The sequence below is a fragment of the Bufo bufo genome, chromosome 6 (genome assembly GCF_905171765.1).
Source record: "Bufo bufo chromosome 6, aBufBuf1.1, whole genome shotgun sequence".
NCBI lineage: Eukaryota > Metazoa > Chordata > Amphibia > Anura > Bufonidae > Bufo > Bufo bufo.
Window position 1 is genome coordinate 27,384,283 of NC_053394.1, and position 21,583 is coordinate 27,405,865.

The 21,583-nt window shown below is 45.2% G+C and overlaps 1 protein-coding gene and 1 long non-coding RNA gene across 2 annotated transcripts in view; one reads left to right on the forward strand and one right to left on the reverse strand.

Annotated features, from left to right (window-relative positions):
* The window catches only part of LOC121003986 (killer cell lectin-like receptor subfamily G member 1), a 187,214-nt gene that overhangs the window by 146,484 nt on the left and 19,147 nt on the right, over positions 1-21,583 (reverse strand). The gene's annotated exons all lie outside the window — the stretch shown is intronic.
* Positions 12,532-15,281, forward strand: LOC121003995. Its single transcript, XR_005779638.1, has 3 exons — positions 12,532-12,596; positions 12,726-12,735; positions 15,169-15,281. It is a non-coding gene; the product is annotated as an uncharacterized LOC121003995 (long non-coding RNA).

Here is a 21,583-nt window from a genome sequence, read left to right on the forward strand (position 1 = left end):
TGGTGTTACCACTCCTGCACCCTGCTACTGTCTCTAATGGGCTAACACAATGTCATCTTATGTATTTTGTTCCAGGTCCTCCACAATGTGCATTCCTAATCTTGTTATTCAGTTGTTGATATGCAATGTGCCTGGTTTACCAGCAGGTGGCAGCAAACCCGGCAGAGCTATAGTAAGAGAGAATGAAACTTGTCATTCCATTCTAACCCCCCTCTGGAGAGAAGTGGGCTAGCCCTACTTCCTGAAGGAAGGGTGGGGACCAGTTAGAGTCTAGTTGAGTTTACCCCCATCAAGGGGAAGGGTGTGCAGGGGCACGTCTCTTCTGGACGTGCCCATGCCAGCCAGAGCACCCGAAGATCTGCTGGCCATGGAGGCAGAAGCTTGAAGCCTCAGAAGCCAAGAGCATAGTACTCTGGCTGAAACTAAGTCAGACTAAAGTGTGGCGTGCAGCATAAAGAAGGATCAAAGTTACTAAGCTAGCCTGTAAGTACAGCAGAGAGAAGGAGATAAAGCAGAGTTGAGTTTGCCTGCCAGTTCATGCTAAAGCCTGCTAGAACCAAGACAAAGCCTGAAAACTGTTTGGAGAAACGTTTATTCAAGTAAATCTGCCATTGAACTTCATCTCAAGGTCTGGACTCAAGTTATTCTTTCAAATCCCTCAATTATTCCCCCTATTTATTGCTTCGGAGCCAAAGCCTGGGGTCCAGCAGTGTCCAGGTAGGAGTACCGTGACACACAATAAGAGACATTTAGGCTGCACTACACCACTCGGCATTCCGACTAAACCTGGGCCTTGATATAGAGGGCCCTGGGGAGAGGTGCACGTTGCATAATCATCTTTAGTCTCTAAGCTAAAGTGTTCTCACATATTGCAACCAAAGGTCCCAGACACACAAAGAGATCATGCTTATGGGTCTGCCAACTAGTCAGCTCCTCCATTCGACACAATTGGCTCACCTTCTCCAACCATTGCAATTCTGTAGGAGGGCTGGACTGCAGCCACAAACGGGGTATCAAGCATTTGGCTGCAGCTAGGAGGTGTGTGATCAAAGAATGCTTTGATGGTCACAACTGCGGTGCAGGTTGTACAACAGTGAGCAACAAATCAAGTGGGCCTACAGCACTCATATGTGTTTGAAAGGCTGTCCAAAAGAAGCTAACCAATGGGCAATACCACCATATACAGTATGTCTGAGAGTCCCCTCGTGTGACTGACACCTCCAGCATAACTTGGTAGTTGACAATCCCTGCTTAAATAGAAGGTCAGGAGTTTTATACCATGGAGATAATATTTTATAGTGATTTTCTTGTACCTTTACACACAGAGAGAAACCATTTGAGATAAAATAAGTCGTTTCTGCTTCCAACAGAGTGATACTGAATTCAGTTTCCCAGGACTTCAGAAACAGTGCAAAATCTGTTGATAAAAGCTGAGAATATATGGATGAGAGCCTCTGTCTCAAACCACGACTTCTCTCTACAAGCCGAGTGAGCTGTCAAGAAAAGAGAACATGTTGCTCGAAAATGTTCGTACTGTAGGAAGTTAAGTTTAACAGATGGAAATCTATCTTGCAATGAGTTGTGGTCCGGGACCAAATTTGAAGACAGACACATGGCTATCGAGAGATCTCTAAGTTTTGACCACATAGAATGCATGGAGATGTCCAGGGTTGCCAACCGTCCAGAAATTTCTGGACAGTCCGTAAAAATAGGCAACTTTTTTCCTCTGTCCGTGAAGAAATAGAGGTGTACGTGATTTTTTTTTTAGGCTGATTGTGCATGACTAGGTTATTTTGGTGGTAATTATCATCTTTTTACAGCTCACAGTAAATACTGATAATGAGTTCTTATCAGTATATTGAGCTATAGACATGTATCACTTATAATATTTATCCTTCATTATGGTTTTCCAATTTGTCCATAAAAAAATCTTGGCCGTCCGTGATTTTGGGATAAGTTGTCCAGAAAAAAATAAAAATTCTGGTTGGCAACCCTGGAGATGTCATCCATCCCAGCCATTTTCAGGAACAGGCATGCCAGCTTTATTGAAGAATAGCCTTGGAAGAGAGCTTCACTTTAGAATAGTGAGTGTCAAACTGATAGAGTTTCATATACTAATGTGTTAATGTCTGAGGAAGCTGACGCGAAACACGTGTTGGGGTCTCTAGGAGGTGCCACTAGCCGGGTCTGTATTGTGTATATGTTGTGAATCATGGTTTTTTATCTAGGTGGAGGAGCCACATGGTTTGATTTTGTATTTATTTATAGTTGTTTTTCCATCCCACCTATTCCACTACTTGCAATGCTATAACTTGATGTCCCAATGTATTTTGTGGTTGTGTCTGTCTTTGCCAATTTATGCATCTATTTATTTGTTTTATCGATTTCAATAAAGATACATTTTTGGATATACATTTTTGTATTATATCTGTGTATATGCTGAGTGTCTGGGTTTGTCCCATCTAGGAGTTGTATTGTGTTAGTAAGCGCCTGAAGATTTGTATTTCTAGGCAGCTACAACTTTTCTGTGGGACAGGAATCAAGAATGACAAAATCTAACTCTTGAATGGAGTCTGAGGTGTTGGAGGTGGATAGATCTAGCCATCTTTGGAGGTTAATGGCAGTGTAATACTGTCGGACAGCTGGAAGCCCAAGACCACTGTGACATTTTTTTTCCCTTGAAAGTAGTTTATAGGATAAGCGGGGCATGCTACCCTTCCACAGGAAAAAAAGAGAACATCTTCCTAAGAGTATTGAAGAACAGTTTGGGGAAATGCATGGGTAGCATCTGGAAGTAATAAAGTACTAATGGGAAAAAATACGGTAACTCTTTCCTCTTGTTTTAAGTTCTTGCGTCCGATCCATGATAGGAAAGGGAAATTATTATTTCTTCAAGAGGCAGGAAATTTTTTGTAAAAGTGGTTTGAAGTTTAAGGGGTAATGGTCATCTAGCTGCCAAGGAATCTATATTCCCAGGTAATAATAGATTTGTCTGCCCAATAGAAGGGAGAGGAAGTGCACAGTAAGGTGTGAGAGGGCAGGAGTGATATATCCAATAGGTCTGATTTAGAGTAATTAACTTTAATGTTTGAGATGGACCCATACTGCTGAAAAATGTCTAAGAGTCTGGGTAAAGCTTTAATTGGTTAGAGAGTGATCAGTTTCATCTTAAAGGGACACTGACAGGCCCGATAAACATATTTAGTTATTCCTATGCAGTCATAGGTCTAATAAAGTATATTACAATCATATAAGTGTACCTCCTGTCCGCATTTTAAACGATGTAAAAAAAACTTTACAATCATCTGTCAATCACCTTCTTTTATGCCCAAGGGGCGGTTTTACCACATCTCTTTATGCCCAAGGGGCGTTTTTACTCCTACCTTTGTGCCCAGCCGCGCCTCAACTGTCGCTTCCTAGCGCCGCCCAGCTCAGTATTATTCACTGGCTGGGCGGCTTTTACAGTCCCCGATCCTCCCGAGCCGACGCAGGCGCAGCAGGAGACGCAGGCATTGAATAAGGGACGCAGGCGCACTGTGAGTGAGGGTGCCGGGCAAGTTATCCGGCGCACGCGTGCGTTGAACTCACTTGTACCTTCTGCGCGTGCGCCGGATAACTTGCCCGGCACCCTCACTCACAGTGCGCCTGCGTCCCTTATTCAATGCCTGCGTCTCCTGCTGCGCCTGCGTCGGCTCGGGAAAAACCGCCCCTTGGACATAAAGGAAGGTGATTGACAGATGATTATAAAGTTGTTTTTACATCGTTTAAAATGCGGACAGGGGGTACACTTATGTGATTGTAATACACTTTATTAGACCTATGACTGCATAGGAATAACTAAATATGTATATCGGGCCTGTCAGTGTCCCTTTAATTGGAGAGTGGCTGAGGGCTGAGGCTTCCTTTATCCCCTAATACAGCCAGTTGTCTTATAGACAGACACAGGACAGTGCAGAGGATGTACTATTACATCATGAGCGGAGGGGGTTGTGCCATAAACTACTTTTCACTCTAAAGTGTATTTATCTAGGTGGAGGAGCCACATTTTATATTTATGCACTTATATAGCGCTTTACAGACATTAGCATCCAACTGTCGCCATTGGGGCTCACATTCTAAGGTCCCTATCAGTATGTCTTTGGAGTGTGGGACAAAACCGGAGTACCCGAAGGAAACCCGCGCAAACACGGGGAGAACAGACAAACTCCATGCAGATGTTGTCCTTGGTTGGATTCGAATCTAGGACCCCAATGCTGCAAGGCACCAGTGCTAACCACTGAGCCACCGTGATGCCCATAAATCACTCTAGCTCGCATTTCTTATTGGATTTTTATTTTTTTCCAGATTTACCTAATTTGCAGTTCTTTCTTGAATGATGCTTGAATCCTACTTCCTGGTTTGTCATGTGTCTGCTGTCCCATCATGCCTTAGGGCAGTGAGATGTGTCAGCAGATCATGTGACAATAACCACGCCCCACATCCTTACCAATGACACTTGGGTGTTCTACATTACAAGGCTGCAATGCAGGACATAACCTACAACAATTGAATATCAAAAAAGATGTGACACAGGGTGCAGTGGAGGGCTCATAACTTTAGAATAAGGCAGTTTTGATAAATAGATTAAGGCTGACAAGTCAGCCTGCATTTGTGGGAGGGGCGCAGGCACCCATAAAACAGAGGCACGCCCTCATCTTACTTGCGTGCGTTTCCGGTGCCATATTCCCGCCACGGATGTCACGCCCTTTGCAGCAGCGCAGCTCGTCAGGTAAGTAGGGCCCGTCGGGTCCCTCTGGTCCACCGTCTTCTTCATCCTACCTGCCGGGTAAGTAACACCAACCTCCGCCTCCTTCGTTCCCCCACCACAGCACAGTGTAACCTCAGTCACTCACCTACTCCCGGCTGGGCTCCACCATGGTTCTCGCTTCCAGCGCAGGGGGGTCACGTGGGACGTCAGGCCTGAGGATCAACCGCGTGGCGTCCCAGTTGGCATCCCGCCCTGCTGTCACGTGGCCCGCTCCCTCTCTCAGCTCCGGTCCGCGCTTCCTTCCAGCTCCCGTCGCGTCGCTGGTCATCTCTTGCCCTGCACACTCCAGTGGGGGGGGCGGAGCCAGTGATGCGGCGGGCTGCTTTCACGGGGCTGGTCGGGCACGCCAGCGTGGAAGGATGCCACTTGAAAAAAAAAAAAGGATAAAAAAAAGATAAATAAAAAATAATAAACCCCTAACAACACACTGTAGCAGTCACATGATACCACTCCGCATCGTGTCCTATCAGCTGCCCCTTGCTGGTTCAGCCTGGTGTCTGAATTACAATAACTCCATAGATATCACACCACGTCCCGCTGGCACTTGGCCATACATCAGTCCTTTAGTTGGTAGATACGGGTTACTGATAGCATGACAGGACAATTTCCATAAGATTACAGGGATACAGCAGGATCCCTAGGTCATGGGTGGGAAATAAATGGCGCGGTCTCTGGACATTTACGTGCCCCCCTCATTATATTGATTATTTTGCAGACCCTGGGTGCTCTACTGTTCTAGCTACATATCGTCAGCCAAGGTTCTCTCAAACAGTTCCGTCTGAGCCGACCGCCGCCTATTCCACTCTGCTACATCTGAGGACATTTTTCGGTAAATACATCAGTTTTCCAACCACACACTCATTCCGTCTCTTAGTCCAACGTAGTAATGTCACTGCCAGTCACGGTTGACCTCCCCAGGGTTGGCAACTTCCATTAATATTGTCGCCCGCTTCAGGCTCCCTTTGTAGTCACCATGTCTGTCACCTGTCACGTTGCAGGTTCACTTCATTGTCGTACCACAATGTTCGTTGCCTGTTCGCTTCACGCTCACGTCTGTCAATACCATGTTGTTGCCTGTTACGTTTCAGGCTTACGTTTCAAATGCCATCTGTTGCCTGTTACGCTTCAGGCTTACGTTATAACATACCATGTCTGTTGCCTGTTACGTTTCAGGCTTACGTATTATTTACCATCTGTTGCCTGTTACACTGCGGGCTTACGTTTCAACATACCTTGTCTACTGCCTGTTACGGTTCAGGCTTACGTATCATTTGCCATCTGTTGCCTGTTATGTTTCAGGCTTACGTTATAACATACCATGTCTGTTGCCTGTTACGTTTCAGTCTTACGTATTATTTGCCATCTGTTGCCTGTTATGTTTCAGGCTTACGTTTATAAAATACCATGACTGTTGCCTGTTATGTTTCAGGCTTACGTTTTTAAAATTATCATCTGTTGCCCGTTACGCTTTGGGCTTACGTTTATAACATACCATGTCTTTTGCCTGTTACGTATTAGGCTTACGTTTTTTAATTTGTCATCTGTTGCCCGTTACGCCTCAGGCTTACATTTATAACATTCCATGTCTATTGCCTATTACGTTCGGGCTTATGTTTGTCATTTGCCTTATCTGGTGCCTGTTACGCTTCAGGCTCACATTCTTCGCTGTTGCCTGTCACGCTCAAGGTTTCACGTTTTATAATTTTTCATCTCTGTTGCCCGTTACGTGTCAGGTTCACGTTGTTAATTACTATTTCTGTCGCCTGTCATGTTTTCAGACTCCAATCCATATTCTCTTTCTTCGGTACGAATTCAGGTTTGATGTTCATTTTCTTCTGTTTTCCAACTCCCTGTCTGGGGCCACGTCTTTGTAGCTTCCTTACGTCATTTCACGCTCTAGTCTGGCCAGGTTCTCCACAGTAGCGCCCGTTTTAGAGTACTAGGCACTTGCCCACTCACTAGTTCTCCTTCAACCACCATTCATGGCTCGGGTGTCTCTGTCGAAATACAGGGCCTCCAGCTCAGCTATTAATTTTCTGTTTGTCACCTCGCAGCTGCAGTATGTTGCATACTTCCAACATCGAGGAAGCCCTATCGATTCCTGAAACACCAGCATCCGAGCGGCCCAGCTCCTCATCTCTAAGGAGTTGGACAATTCCTAAGTTAATTGCGGAACTAAACAGGAGAGGGATCAACACCCTGCTTCCGCCCGAAAGGCAGAATCATATAGACTGCTGATGGCTGAACCAGCAGCCCCAGACTTGGAGAAAGTCTCCATGTCCACTCTTCAACTATCTCTGACACAGCTGCATTCTATGATGAACAACATTGCCTCCTCAGTTTCGGATGTGCAGTCCAGACTCCTGGCTGTCGAGTCCTACCAGGTCATCTGGCCGGTCCGCTTCACCCTTTCCTGTAGCCTCCACTTCAGGGCCCGTTCCCCCAGGTAGGGTCCTAAGCGCGCCTGAAGTAGCTCCCTCGCATTTCATCCCCAGCAACATCAAAAAAGATATCTTAGAGGGTAAAGACGTCAATCCAGCGTCCATTCTAATAGCTACTCACAACACAATAGATAGCAAAACAATCGCTTGCGGCGACGTGTCCATCGTCCTTAAGGCCAGGGATCCCCGCCTAAACAAGAAGCTGTCCATTACTGAGTTCGTCCTCGCGTTCAGTTTATTCAGGGATGTCATTTGCTCTGTCCATCCTGAGAGGCGGGAGGAGTTGGACACTTACCTTTACAGAGTCACGGACTTGGGCCATAAGTACGGTGGGCAAGCGTTCCATGACTACCATCGCTCTTTTTCAGCCAAAGCTGCCGCCGCGCTGGTCCAATTCCAACACATCACAAACTGGGCTGCCATGGACATGGCGCTTATTTGCCGGCACTTCGCGGGGCTCAAGGCCCCGGCGTGTGCCTCTTGCCAATCTATTGCCCACTCCGCAGATTGGTGCCCCAATGCAGGACCCTCAACGTCCCAGGGCAGAACCCTTCCCAGTAGTTCCGGGTCTCTACAACGGTCTGGCCCAACCACGGATAAGCTGGGGTGGCCCATAGTTTTCCTGGGTAACAGCCAGGTGTGTAACAATTTTAACCAGAACGCCTGTTACTATAATAAATGTAGGGCCCTTCACGTATGTGCTATATGTTTCAGGGCTCACCCCCCAAATGGCTTGTCCTCAAGGGTCCTCCAGGCCATCCTGACTAACCGGGGTCAACTTGGATTTACTAGCATCCCTTCTGCAGAACCATCACAACCCGCAGTTTGTTCAATTTCTGGTCTCCGGGTTCGCTACCGGCTTTCACACAGGTCTGGTAGCTCTTCCACAATCCACTTGGAAGGGTCCCAACCTCCAGTCAGCAACCAGGGATCCTGAGCCGGTGGGGACTCTAATAAAGTTAGAATTAGAGAAGGGGTTCCTCATCGGTCCATTTTCCGTTGTTCCGTTTGACCTCTGGAGAATCAACCCCATAGACATTGTGTCAAAACAATTCACTAATAAAAAACGTTTAATCTATGACCTGTCTGCACCTCATGGCTCCAGCATACCCAGCTTAAACTCCTTAGTCCCCTCTGAGGAGTTTTCCATGCGCTATTCTTCCATAGACGAGGTCATTCAACTCATCCTTCAGGTAGGCAGGGGGGCATGGTTGGCCAAAGCGGACATTGCAGACGCTTTCAAATTGCTGCCCATCCAGCCGCAGCTTTATGGCATCAAGTGGCAAGACCAGTACTTCTTTGCAAATCGCCTGACTTTCAGTTCCAAAAGCAGTCCCTGGCTGTTTGACCAGTTTGCGCAGGCTTTGCACTGGATCTTGGTCAACCACTGCGACTGTCCGCTGGTCATCCATTACCTGGATGATTTTCTTTTAATAGAAAGGCCAGATTGCAAGCCAAGCAAGCTCCAGGCTCTTCTCCAGCTGTTTTCAAACCTCAATGTGCCGGTGGCACCCTCAAAAATAGAAGGCCCCGCGACGGTAATCACCTTCCTGGGCATAATCTTGGACACAGAGAAAATGGAGGCCAGGTTACCAGATGAGAAGCTCACAAAGATCAAGGATGCTATCTCAAAGGCGGAGGGCAGTAGGACGTGTGTCAAGGTAGAGTTGCAGTCCCTACTAGGAATGCTAAATTTCGCCACCAGAGTCATGCCCCCAAGGTAGAGCCTTCAAGTCCAGGCTCCTGCAGCTACTTCCCTCAGCTCCCGAGCAAGACAGCCTCATTACCTTAGATGCCCAAGCCATGGCCGACCTGGCCATGTGGAGGGATATTCTGGCCGAATGGAACGGAGTCTCCATGTTCGTTCCGCAACTGGGGCCAGCATCTACCTTGATTTTCTCGGACGCCGCCACCTCCGGGGGTTTCGCGGCAATCTATGGAAATCAATGGTTTGCGGGCGCCTGGCCATCAGAGGTTTCATCGGCCAGAGCCGCATTGAAATCATCCCCCTTGTTGGAGTTCTACCCAATTGTGGCGGCGGCCCAGGTCTGGGGTAGACAATGGGCCAATTCTTCCGTGGCGTTCATCACCGACAACCAGACAGTGGTTGATATCATCGCTAAGGGCAGATCACAGTCACCCCAGATCATGTCTTTTGTCCGCAGGCTGGTTTGTCTCTCGCTGCAATTTAATTTCCATGTGTCATGCAGGCACATTCAGGGAATACGTAATGTCGCCACAGATGCTTTGTCTCGTTTTAATTTCAATACTTTTTTCCAGATCATGCCGGAGGCAGACTGAGTGGGGCTACCTCCTCCGATGTATCAAACTCTAGTAATGGATTAAAATCATTCATTTCTTCAGCAAAGTCTTTGATGCAGAAGTCTCTGTCTGTTAACACGGCCAGGAATTATAGAACCGCTTGGAACACTTTCAACAGTTTCACACTTCTACATCCAAGAAAGGACACTGACAGGACCACTTACATCACAGCTTTCATAGATTACTGTCATACTGACCTCAAACTGTCCTTCAACACTATCAAGTTATACTTGGCCGGAGTCCAGCATTTTTTCATGTTGGAGGATCCAGAGAGTAGGTCGGTTTTCCTGTCCCATGCAGTTAGGGCGACACTCAGGGGTGTTCAGAAGAGTAGCGGAGGGGCCATCCCCAGCAGGCAGCCTGTGTCAGGGGAATTTTTTAGGAAGCTTTCCACCTTCCTAGATGGTCTTCCTTTTGGGCTCTACTCCAGCACAGTCATCAAGGCTGCCATGTACCTTAGTTTCTACGGGTTCTTAAGACCCGGCGAATTTACCAGCGTTTCGGCCAGGACCAAGGGTTTAACCAGGGGTCAGCTGGTATGGCGCGGCGACCATTTCTCCCTATACCTCCTTACTTCCAAAACTTCTCAGGTGGGGCCACCAGTAGAGGTAAAGTATTTTCAGGCTTTCAATGCATGGTGCCCAGTTCAAGACCTCAGGAGTTTGCTGGCAGTTTTGGAGGACTCCGCCCCGGACAGTCCTTTGCTCCCTTTTAAAGTCAGGGCCATCACGGCTTCCCAGTTCATTTCACACATTCGTATCCTAGCTTCTGGTTTGGGCTTCAACCCCAAGGTAATTTCAGGGCACTCCTTCCGTATTAGGGTGGCATCCGCTGCTTCAAAGCATAAGGTCCCCGGCCATGTTATCCATAAAATGCTTTGCGCGTTATATACCAAACCCCCAGGCCGAGATATCCAAGGCTTTTCGCAGTTTGGTGTTGTAAGTTGTTCAGCTACAATAAAGGTACTCTCTACTCTACTTGGTTGTTTTTTGCCCCCTTATAGGCCTACCCACGGCATGGCTAAGAGCACCCCTCCAGCCATTTAGTTAGGGCAAGCAGACCATCATTCAGTTAGGTCCCGGTCCTTCAGGGTACTAGCTCTCTTCCGTAGCCATGACCACAAATAGATTAAGGCTGACAAGTCAGCCTGCATTTGTGGGAGGGGCGCAGGCACCCATAAAACAGAGGCACACCCTCATCTTACTTGCGTGCGTTTCCGGTGCCCCACCCTCCCTCCCCTTTTCTTTCCCTATTCCTCAGGGTATGCCCCCTTATAGTCCTACCCACGGCATTGCTAAGGGCACCCCTCCAGCCATTTAGTTAGGGCAAGCAGACCATCATTCAGTTAGGTCCCGGTCCTTCAGGGTACTAGCTCTCTTCCGTAGCCATGACCACAAATGGTGGTATTTAGGAAAGGGATATAACAGCGATATCTGTTGGGGAAGATACATTTACATTAGTGGCACAACCCCTTTCAATGCAACATTCTATACTGAGCCCATCAGCTGACATCCTGCTACAATGGCCAGCACTGGAGATAACTCCAACCCCATTTGTGTAAATCCTTAGATGCCTTGGTCAATAAAACTTGTTTGTTCATCTAGTGATCCTGTCGTTCATGCAGGCACACCAATTATCGTTTCTGGTCAGCAGATCGTACTGTCTAAACAGTGATCTGCTGACCAGAAACAATGATTCTATATGGGGACGAGCAATTGCAATAGCGATCCCTCGTCCTCATACTATGAAGGAGATCACTGCATGCAAATGAGTCTGGAAGCAATGCTTCCTTCCTGACAATCGGCTGTTATATCGAGACATGTAAACCTGCCTTAAGGGGTTTGACATAGACACTGTCCCCAACACCCTGCAATGCAATTCTGGGGTTACGATATGTTGTCATGACTGCAGGGGGCCTTAAGAACCCTTTGTACACTCTGGCAGGGTCTTAGAGGATTTGTGTTAGCCTTAGGCTGGGTTCACATTACCGTTTCTATTTCCGTTTTGACAAAAAAAGAAAAAAGGATCCTGTGCATCTGTTATGCACATTTTGCTCCCGTTTTAGCGATTTCTGTCTGAGAACCATTTTTTTAGATGGAAAAAAACAGTCCTACATGCAGTAGAGTTTTTTTTATACAGGATAATTTTTTTCAGTTTTTCTGACGGATCTAAAAAACGGAAAATAAGGCGATGATGTGACTCCAGCCTTAGGCTGATTGACATACTGTAATACACTTTAATGCAGAAGTATTGCAGTGTATTATAGTATTAGACTGGTCAAGCCCCCAAGTGTTAAAGTCCCTTAGTGAGGCTGAAAAAGTGTGAAAAAATATTACAATAAAATGTGCAAAAATATTAAAATATAAAAAATAAAAAATCAGGAACAAAAACACATTTTGAAAAAAAACTTTAGTAACAATAATGAAAAATATATATTTGTAATCATGGTGTTCTTCATTACCTGCACTATAAAACTAATACTTTATTTACCCCACAAAGTTAACTCTTAACTGTTAACAAAAGCAAAATGGAATTAAAATTGTCAAACAGTCATATACTGTATATCCCAATAAAAACTTTATTTTTTATTTTTTTTATTGCTGGTTCTATCGCACTGTACTGCCAGAAAAATCTTGCACAGCACCAAAACATTACAAGCCCCTTCAAAGTCACTTTTTATGTCGTATTCATCTTACAGAAATTTTGACATTTTAAGGGTTTGTTTTTTTTTTTTTTTACATCTTTTTGCAAATTAAAAATATAGGTTTGTAAATTTCACGCAGAAAAAAGACATGTGTATGTTTTACACACACAAATTCCACTATACTATTGCTAAAACTAATAAATATATATATATATATATATATATATATATATATATATAAATATTATATATATATATATATATATATATATTTTTTTTTTTTTATGAACAAAAAAAGGGCAGGATGTTTGTATTGGTGTGTACGTAGTCGGCTGTACTATTGCTAATACTAGTAACTATTGCTATAACTTTTGAATTTTTAGTTTTGCTCTTTTTATACATTTTTTTTATAAATTATTTTTCTTTTTACTTTGTATTTTTTTTTAAGCGAATTATCCCTTATGTGCCCAGTGGCGGATACAGAGCCTGGTCTAGGGAGGGGCACTTTCAGATTTTTTTCTGTCCGCCGCCACAAAACAATGGTGTTTATAGAACAGACTACACAGTGTATGCTATATGTGTATAACAAACATATTTCACATGAAAACTTACAATTACTTGGCTTGGCCCTTGGGGATCTCGGACGCCACTTCAACACTTTGGCCGGGGGCTCGGTGGAGCTGATGTTGTGTTTTATCCTAATGAGAAAAATTTCATAATAAGGATTTGGAGAAGGGGCAGAGGGATAGCAGAGCAGGGAGAGGCTGGTGCTGCTACTAGGGGGTCATTCCATGGGGGAGTAATAAAGCCCCCCCAGTAGAAATAATTCTCCTTATAATGTGACAGTGCAAAAAATACCCCCTTGTACTGCCCCCAGTTGAGCTAATGTCCCCATAGTGCCCCCATAATGTCCCAGTATAAAATACCCCTATATAGTGCCCCTAGTAAATGCCCCCATAGTGCTCCACACCCTCCTTCCTCCTAGTGTCCCCCATAATGTACCAGTATAAAATGCTCCAGTAGATGCCCTCAGTGTCCCCCATAATTTGCAAGTATAAAATACCCCTTCTTAGTGCCCCCTGTAGATGATCCCATAGTACTTCTCTCCCCCCTTCCCCATAGTACCCACCATAATGTGTCCCAGTATAAAATTGTACTGTACAGAGCGCCCATATAAAATACACCTTCTTTGTGGCCTCAGTAGATGCCCCTATAGTGCCCCCAATCATGTGCCAGTATTAGTAACAGCCCCCCATGTGTCAGTATTAATAACAGCCCCCCATGTGCCAGTATTAATAACAGCCCCCCATGCACCAGTATTAATAACAGCCCCCCATGTGCCAGCATTAATAACAGCCCCCCCGTGCCAGTAATATCAGCCCCCCCTGTGCCAGTAATAACAGCCCCCCATGTGCCAGCAATAACAGCCCCCATGTGCCAGCAATAACAGCCCAGCCCTCCTGTGCCAGTAATAACAGCCCCCCCCTGTGCCAGTAATAACAGCCCCCCCCTGTGCCAGCAATAACAGCCCCCCTGTGCCAGTAATAACAGCCCCCCTGTGCCAGTAATAACAGCCCCCCTGTGTCAGCAATAACAGCCCCCCTGTGTCAGCAATAACAGCCCCCCTGTGCCAGCAATAACAGCCCCCCTGTGCCAGCAATAACAGCCCCCCTGTGCCAGCAATAACAGCCCCCCCTGTGCCAGCAATAACAGCCCCCCCCCTGTGCCAGCAATAACAGCTCCCCCCTGTGCCAGTAATAACAGCCCCCCGTGCCAGTAATAACAGCCCCCCTGTGCCAGTAATAACAGACCCCCTGTGCCAGCAATAACAGCCCCCCTGTGCCAACAATAACAGCCCCCCTGTGCCAGTAATAACAGCCCCCCTGTGCCAGTAATAACAGCCCCCCTGTGCCAGTAATAACAGCCCCCCTGTGCCAGTAATAACAGCCCCCCTGTGCCAGCAATAACAGCCCCCCTGTGCCAGCAATAACACCCCTCCCCTGTGCCAGAAATAACAGCCCCCCCCTGTGCCAGCAATAACAGCTCCCCCCCTGTGCCAGTAATAACAGCCCCCCGTGCCAGTAATAACAGCCCCCCTGTGCCAGTAATAACAGCCCCCCTGTGCAAGTAATAACAGCCCCCCTGTGCCAGTAATAACAGCCCCCCTGTGCCAGTAATAACAGCCCCCCTGTGCCAGTAATAACAGCCCCCCTGTGCCAGTAATAACAGCCCCCCTGTGCCAGTAATAACAGCCCCCCTGCCAGTAATAACAGCCCCCCGCCAGTAATAACAGCCCCTCTGTGCCAGTAATAACAGCCCCTCTGTGCCAGTAATAACATTAATAATATTGTATATATAAAAAAATAACACATACTTACCTCCATGTCAGCGATGCGATGCAGGCCTCTTCCGGACTGTGTCCTGCGCTATATGGCTCAGGCGGCGCGATGACGTCATCGTGCCGCCTGCGCCGGCCTCTGATAGGCTGCCGGCCTAGTGCCAGCAGCCTATCAGAGGAAGGGAAAGGGACACGCCTCTCCCTCCCCTGCCGCAGCACAGGCATCTGTATCAATGTCCTGAGGACGGCGATACAGATGACTGGAGATGAGCGTTTCCACAATGGAAGCGCTCATCTCCCTGTGCCCCGTTGCCCCCCCCCCTGGATCTGCCACTGTAAAGGCAGTTGAAGGTTAATTCACTGTCTTCAGACTGAGAGTTCATTTTATAGCCAGCAGGTGGCGCTCTTACATAAGAAAGAATGCTCCCTGCTGGCTTTTACATTTTACACTGAGTTAGATGCTTTCTGCAAGGATCTATCACTGCCTGATCGCTCCCAATAGTCTTGGTCATTCTCCCTGTGATTGCAGCTGTCTAGTGACAGCATGGTCACAGTGATCTGCAGCAGCACGGGCCGCCGGCAGATTGCGATGTAACCCGACGATTTTATACGCCAGGTTACAGATAGGAGCCTACCGCCTTGACGTATAAAGTTATGCTGCGGTAGGGAAGTGTTTAAAAAAACAAACTAACTGAAAATCTGAATTTGGAATTGTACCGCTCAGCAGAAAAAAAAAGTAAGTAGCTCGTTATTTATGTCGCATGATGAATGGATCAAAATTTTAAATGTAAAACAACATTGCAAAATTAGTTTTTTTCATACCCCATAAAGAGTTAATAAAAGTTTTATGCAACAGAAATGTTGAAAAAAAAGTCTTCAGCAAAAAAAGACCCTTTTACAGCTATACCAACGAGAAAACAAAAAAATTATGACTTTTAAATTGCATCTTTGAAAACGGGGAAAAAAATTGTTCTCTCTTTAAAGTGTAATTGTTATTCTTTTTTATTTTTGTAATGTATCGGGGCAGTGATACTGACCATTTTTGTAATATACTTTGATCACTGAAATCGTACATTTCTATTAGAAAAATAGCTCTAGTATCCCATTTTGAGCCTAGCAACGCTCCTCTGTCTTCTGTTTACATAACACGGGCAATGTTAGCAAGTCTCCACTGTTATGTAAACAGAAGACAGAGGAGCGTTGCTAAGGCTCAAAATGGGACACTAGAGCTATTTTTCTAATAGAAATGTACGATTTCAGTGATCAAAGTATATTACAAAAATGGTCAGTATCACTGCCCCGATACATTACAAAAAAAAAAAAGTTTAACTTTAAGGCCAAAATAGGCTGTGCTAATAGGCTAAAAGTCTATAACTAAAAGCTGCAATATGAGGAGCTGTTTAGTAGGGCTGTTTAACTGGAAACTGGTGGTCATTGGGGATTTTCATTTTCTCATCTGAAAAGTGGCTCTAAAAGGCCCCGTTTATGTGAGGGTTATGACTAGAGAGTTATCAAAAATTATTTTATCATGAATCACATTCCATTGTATGTAGCGGACATAATGATGGATCGCGCCCCCCCCCCCCCGTCATTGACTGTCTCAGATGCCACGTTCATCCCTGATCGCCCCATTTGACATTAAAATTGAGGCCTTTTAAAAAAAATACTTACCTTATACATTTGCTCGCAGACAGGCCGTCGTGGCCATCTTGATTGAAGAAACCACGACATCATTGTGTGGTTTCTTCAATCAAAATAACCACTTCAGCCGAGAGCATATGGATGAGGTAAAAAGGTTTGTTTTTTACCTCCATTTCAGGAAAAATAGATTTGTTACCACGAAGCGCGAGGAAATTCAACTTTGTGGCGAATCAACTTTTCCTGAAATTTCGATCAATTCACTCAACACTATTTATGACATCTGCTTCCCACGCTTTCCAATTCATTCAGAGCACAGTGAGAATGCACTAGTGTTGCAAGAGCTCAGTAGCTGACCCCATGACATTTGCAGTTAGAGCTGGTTGTATTATGAAGAAGTGCATCTGCGGCAACAACAGGATTTGGGCTATCACAGCTGTTGAATCTCTTAGGCCCCTTTCACACGAACGATCCGGAATAGGTCTGGATGCGTTCAGGGTGCGTTCAGGAAAACCCGCACCATTTCGCAAGCAATTTCAGTCGGTTTCGTCTGCCATTGCGTTCAGTGGTTCAGTTTTTTTTTGCACGGGTGAAATGTGCATTGATGTGTTTTTTACTCGCGTGATAAAAAACTGAAGGTTTACAAACAACATCTCTTAGCAACCATCAGTGAAAAACGCATTGCATCCGCACTTGCTTGCGGATGCAATGCTTTTTTCACACAGCCCCATTCACTTCTATGGGGCCAGCGTTGTGTGAAAAATGCAGAATATAGAGCATGCTGCGATTTTCACGCAACACGCAAGTGATGCATGAAAAACAACGCTCATGTACACAGCCCCATTGAAATGAATGGGTCTGGATTCAGTGCGGGCACATTGCGTTCGCATCACGCATTGCACCCGCGCGGAAAACTCGCTCGAGTGAAAGGGGCTTTAGATGCCATGGTCAATAGTGACTTTAGCATCTAAGTGGTTGACAAAGGGAAGGGGCTTCCTGTGTACCGATTGGTCCACACTACAAAGGGATCGTGTTGTATCAATGGTTGCCATTGCAGCCAGGGGCCTAACAATATCCTGCGGGTCTGCCATTTACAGAAGCAGGCATTTTTTTTTTCTTATTTTTTTTTTATATATAAATTCTTTATTGTTTTTCTGAACCAAAAAGTGTGAATTCCATTACACCTAGTTTAAAAATAACAGATGATCATATATCAATCCACATAGTTGACCCCGTTATTCCCACCCCCCCACCCCTTGATTCACTGCTGCGGGATCCAACCGTCTCCCATTATCTCTCATGATCAATACCACAAACGGTCAGGCTATTTGGAGCAAAGAGAAAGTAAAGAAGAGGTGTCAAAGACCTGCCCCTTCCAGGACTACTCTGTTTTTCTTACCATTCTTCTATAAACATCAATGGTTTCTATCCAAGCCCTCCACTCGGAGTAAGTAGGGGTATTTTTTGTGCCCCAATATTTAAGAATCAAGGCCTTTGCGGCCACAAAGCTCTCCAAGGAGATTTTAATCTGATAGGGCGTTAAATCCACATGGGAGATAAGACCTAATATTGCTTGCTCAAAGCAGCGGTTCAGTTTAATCTTATATCTACTATATAGTTCTTCATATATTCTGGTCCAAAATCCATTTATTTCTGGGCAATCCCATAGCAAGTGAGCTAAGCCTGCGTTTTCAGCCAAACACTTCCAACACGTATCCCTTCTTCCTCTATATATTTTGGCGAGGAAGGCGGGGGAGTAATACAGGCGATGTACAATCCTAAACTGGATTAATCAGTATTTTTGGGATATTGATGCTTTTTTTATATTTCGATATTCTATATCCCAATCAACAACACTTCCTACGCCTAATTCAGCTTCCCATCCTCCCTCGCTTTTAAATGATATTGTTTCTCCTAAGCAGTCCCGGAATCTACGATATATTTGTGACAGAGTGAGTTGTGTATCCCTAAATTTAAAACAATAATCCAGAATGGAATTTGCCCTGGTGATCAAAGAGTCTTTATCCTGGGTGTTCGTGTATGCATGTCTAATTTGTGCATATCTGTATCTATCTAAAGAGGTAACATTTATACCCTTTATTACCGTAATTCATCAAAAGGGATAATACTTCCATGTAATATTATATGAGTTAAGCGGTTAATACCGCGTGAATTCCAATACTTATAATCTTCAATTAACCTGTACTCTTTTAAATTATAATTATGCCAAAGTGGAGTAAAAAGTGTGGGGCTGCTTACACCCAATATCTTTTTAGTTTCATTCCAGACCCTATCTAACGTGTCGCTGATTAAACAGAGTTTTTTCCTCTTTTCTGGATGCCCAGTCTCCAAAATAGAGACAAGGGGCCAGATTTATCATTAGCTCAAGTCAGAATAATGGAGTGAAAAAGTCGCAAAAAAATGCGCAAACGCTAAAACTGCGCACAAATTTGCAACTTTTTACTGCTCTGCACTATGCTCGCCAGTTTTCTGAAAGTGGGCATGTTTACTTATGCAAATGAATCTCTAGACAGATTTACTATAAGGACTATTTTAAAAGTCGCAAAAAAGTCGCAAAAAAATGCGCAATTTCACTCCAGTGAGGACCATGCTTATCTTATGAGACTTTTTAATAGAACATGCAACTTTTTTGTAAAGATGTGCGACTTTTGTAAAGCTGCTTACTGACGGATAAACTGCTACCGTCAAACCACATTTATTACAGTCTTAAAGGGCCGATCATAAATCTGACTTGGCTAAAACTGACTTTAGCCATATGTGAAAGTGGAGTGAGCTGTCAGAGTCATGATAAATCTGGCCCAATGTCTCCATATGGCCCCTGAAAATCCCTTGACAGGATATTCAGCAGCGTCACAGATTGGTGATCCCCCCCCCCCCCCCCCCGCCCCACCCACCCACCACCTTATCTGAGCTGCGATGTAGTATCCCTGCAGGAATGGGAGGGAAAGGCCACCATCCCTCTCAGAGAGACAGAGATATTTTTGCTTGATCCTATCCCTTCCCCTCCCCCAAATTAGTTCATTTAGCAATTTATCCAGCAGCCCGAAAAAGGAATCATCAATCCATATCGAACATGCTATCAAGGGGTATAGGGCAATAGGGAGGACCACCATCCTAACCAATGCTATCCTTTCTGCCTGTGACAGAGGCAACTTCTGCCAAGTTCGGATCTTTTCCTTCACCTTATTAATCATGGGGGTTATATTCAGGAGGTTATAGCTAGTCAGATCTGCACTAATACTAATACCCAGATAACGAATAGAATCGGTAGGGCCAGGTGGTCTAATAGCTGATACTCCATCAGGGGGAGTTCGAACTAAGGGGAGGAGTTCAGACTTATCCCAGTTCACTTTATAGCCTGATAGGGCCCCATATTCTTCCAAAATATTGATCAAAGGTTGGACACCCTTCCATCCCTGCCTCAAAAAGACAAGGATGTCGTCCGCATACAGACTAATTTTATCTTCTTCTCCTTTCCCTCCAAAGCCTATGATCTCTTTAGACTGTCTGATTCTGCATGCAAGAGGCTCTAAGACCAGGGCAAATATCAAAGGTGAAAGGGGACATCCCTGCCGGGTACCTCGCTGTAGAGGGAACTGTTCCGAGTCAATCCCATTTATTTTAACACTAGCCGTGGACCCAGAGTAGAGCAGCTGTATCCATTTAATGAGATGTTCACCCAAGTTCATTCTGGTCAGGGTTCCCCATAGGAAGGGCCACTCCACCCTGTCAAAGGCTTTCTCGGCATCCAGAGACAGGATGGAGCGGTCCTCCCCCTCCCCGACGTATATGTTAAGAAAATCTCTACGGATATTGGATTGTATATTTCGTTGTGGGATAAACCCCGTCTGATCCGGGTGGATCAGACAGTGTATAACCCCCCTCAACCTATTAGCAAGGAGTTTGGCAAGTATTTTGTAATCGGTATTGAGTAATGAAATTGGACGATACGAACCAACTTCGGTCTTATCTTTATCCTTTTTCAGGATTAAAGAGATGGAGGCCTCCCTCAAAGAGGGGGGGAGTGAACCGTCCCTCCAAGACTCATTAAACATTTGAAGGAGAAGAGGCAGTACCATTTTGCGATGTACTCTATATATTTCAAAAGGCAGGCCATCTCGGCCCGGGGCTGTATTATTTTTTATTCTATCTAACGCAACTTCCAACTCTTTAAGTGTTATTAGCAAATTCACTTTAGCACAGTCTTGATCGGAGAGGCAAGGAAGTTCCACCCTGTCCAAAAAATGAACCGGGGCTCCTCCCTCCACCCGAGATCCGACTGGTATAGTTTAGTGAAATATTCTATAAAGGCAGATTTAATATTAAGGTGGTCATTAGTTAAGGCGCCAGAAGGTAGCTTAATTTGTTTTATCGGGGTTTGGGTCTTTTGATTTGCAACTACAGATGCCAGCAATCTGCCTGTTTTCCCTTTTTCAAAAAAGGCACGCTGTCCTGCAAAAAAGGCCTTGTGTTGCGCTTTTTCATATTAAAAAATCTGATGTTCCCTCTTAGCCTCTATTAATAATATACGAGCCCTTTCCCTGTTCTGTCTGACCAAATCTGCCTCCAAAGCCCCAACCCTCTCTGCCAATTCTTTTTCCGTCTTGGCGTATTCCGCCCTTTTTCTTTTAATCCTCTTACAATATATCCCTCTTATCATGGCCTTCAGGGAATCCCATACAAAGTGTATATGTGTGGAACCATAGTTTAATCCCCAGAATTCTGAAATATCCTCCCCAATACTTTCTTGGTCCCCAACCAGATGTATCCAATGTGGATTTAACCTAAAAGGTTTTCTGCCCTTTTGCGCAGAATCAAACATTGATAACAGCATTAGAGTATGGTCGGATATACCATGTGGCTCGTACTTCATTTTTTGTATCCGTTCCAAAAATCCTGGGGTCGCCAGGGATATATCTATCCTAGACATGACCCTGCAGGATCTGCTAAAACAGGAGAAGGCTCTTTTTTTTTCCATACAGAGACTGCCACACATCTATAAGGCCTAACTCCTGGCAGATCCTGCTTAGGGCCGTAGACTGATCATCTAGACTCCCCCCTCCACTAATCATGGATACCCTGTCCCTATTATCCATAACGGCGTTGAAATCTCCCGAGACTAATATGGGACACGGGTCCCATTTCCCAATATATTCTGCAAGTTTCCTCAAGACCTCAGAAGAAAAGGGGGAGGGATATATACAAACGCGAGCATGCACACCAGTCCCATCCATCGGCCATACAGAAATACAAATCTGCCTTCTTTGTCAATCCATTGATCATATGGGTCATAGTCCACATTTCTGTGGATGTAGACACTTACTCCCCGCGAATAGGCCGAATAGTGGGAGTGGTACTCGTACTGCGTCCAA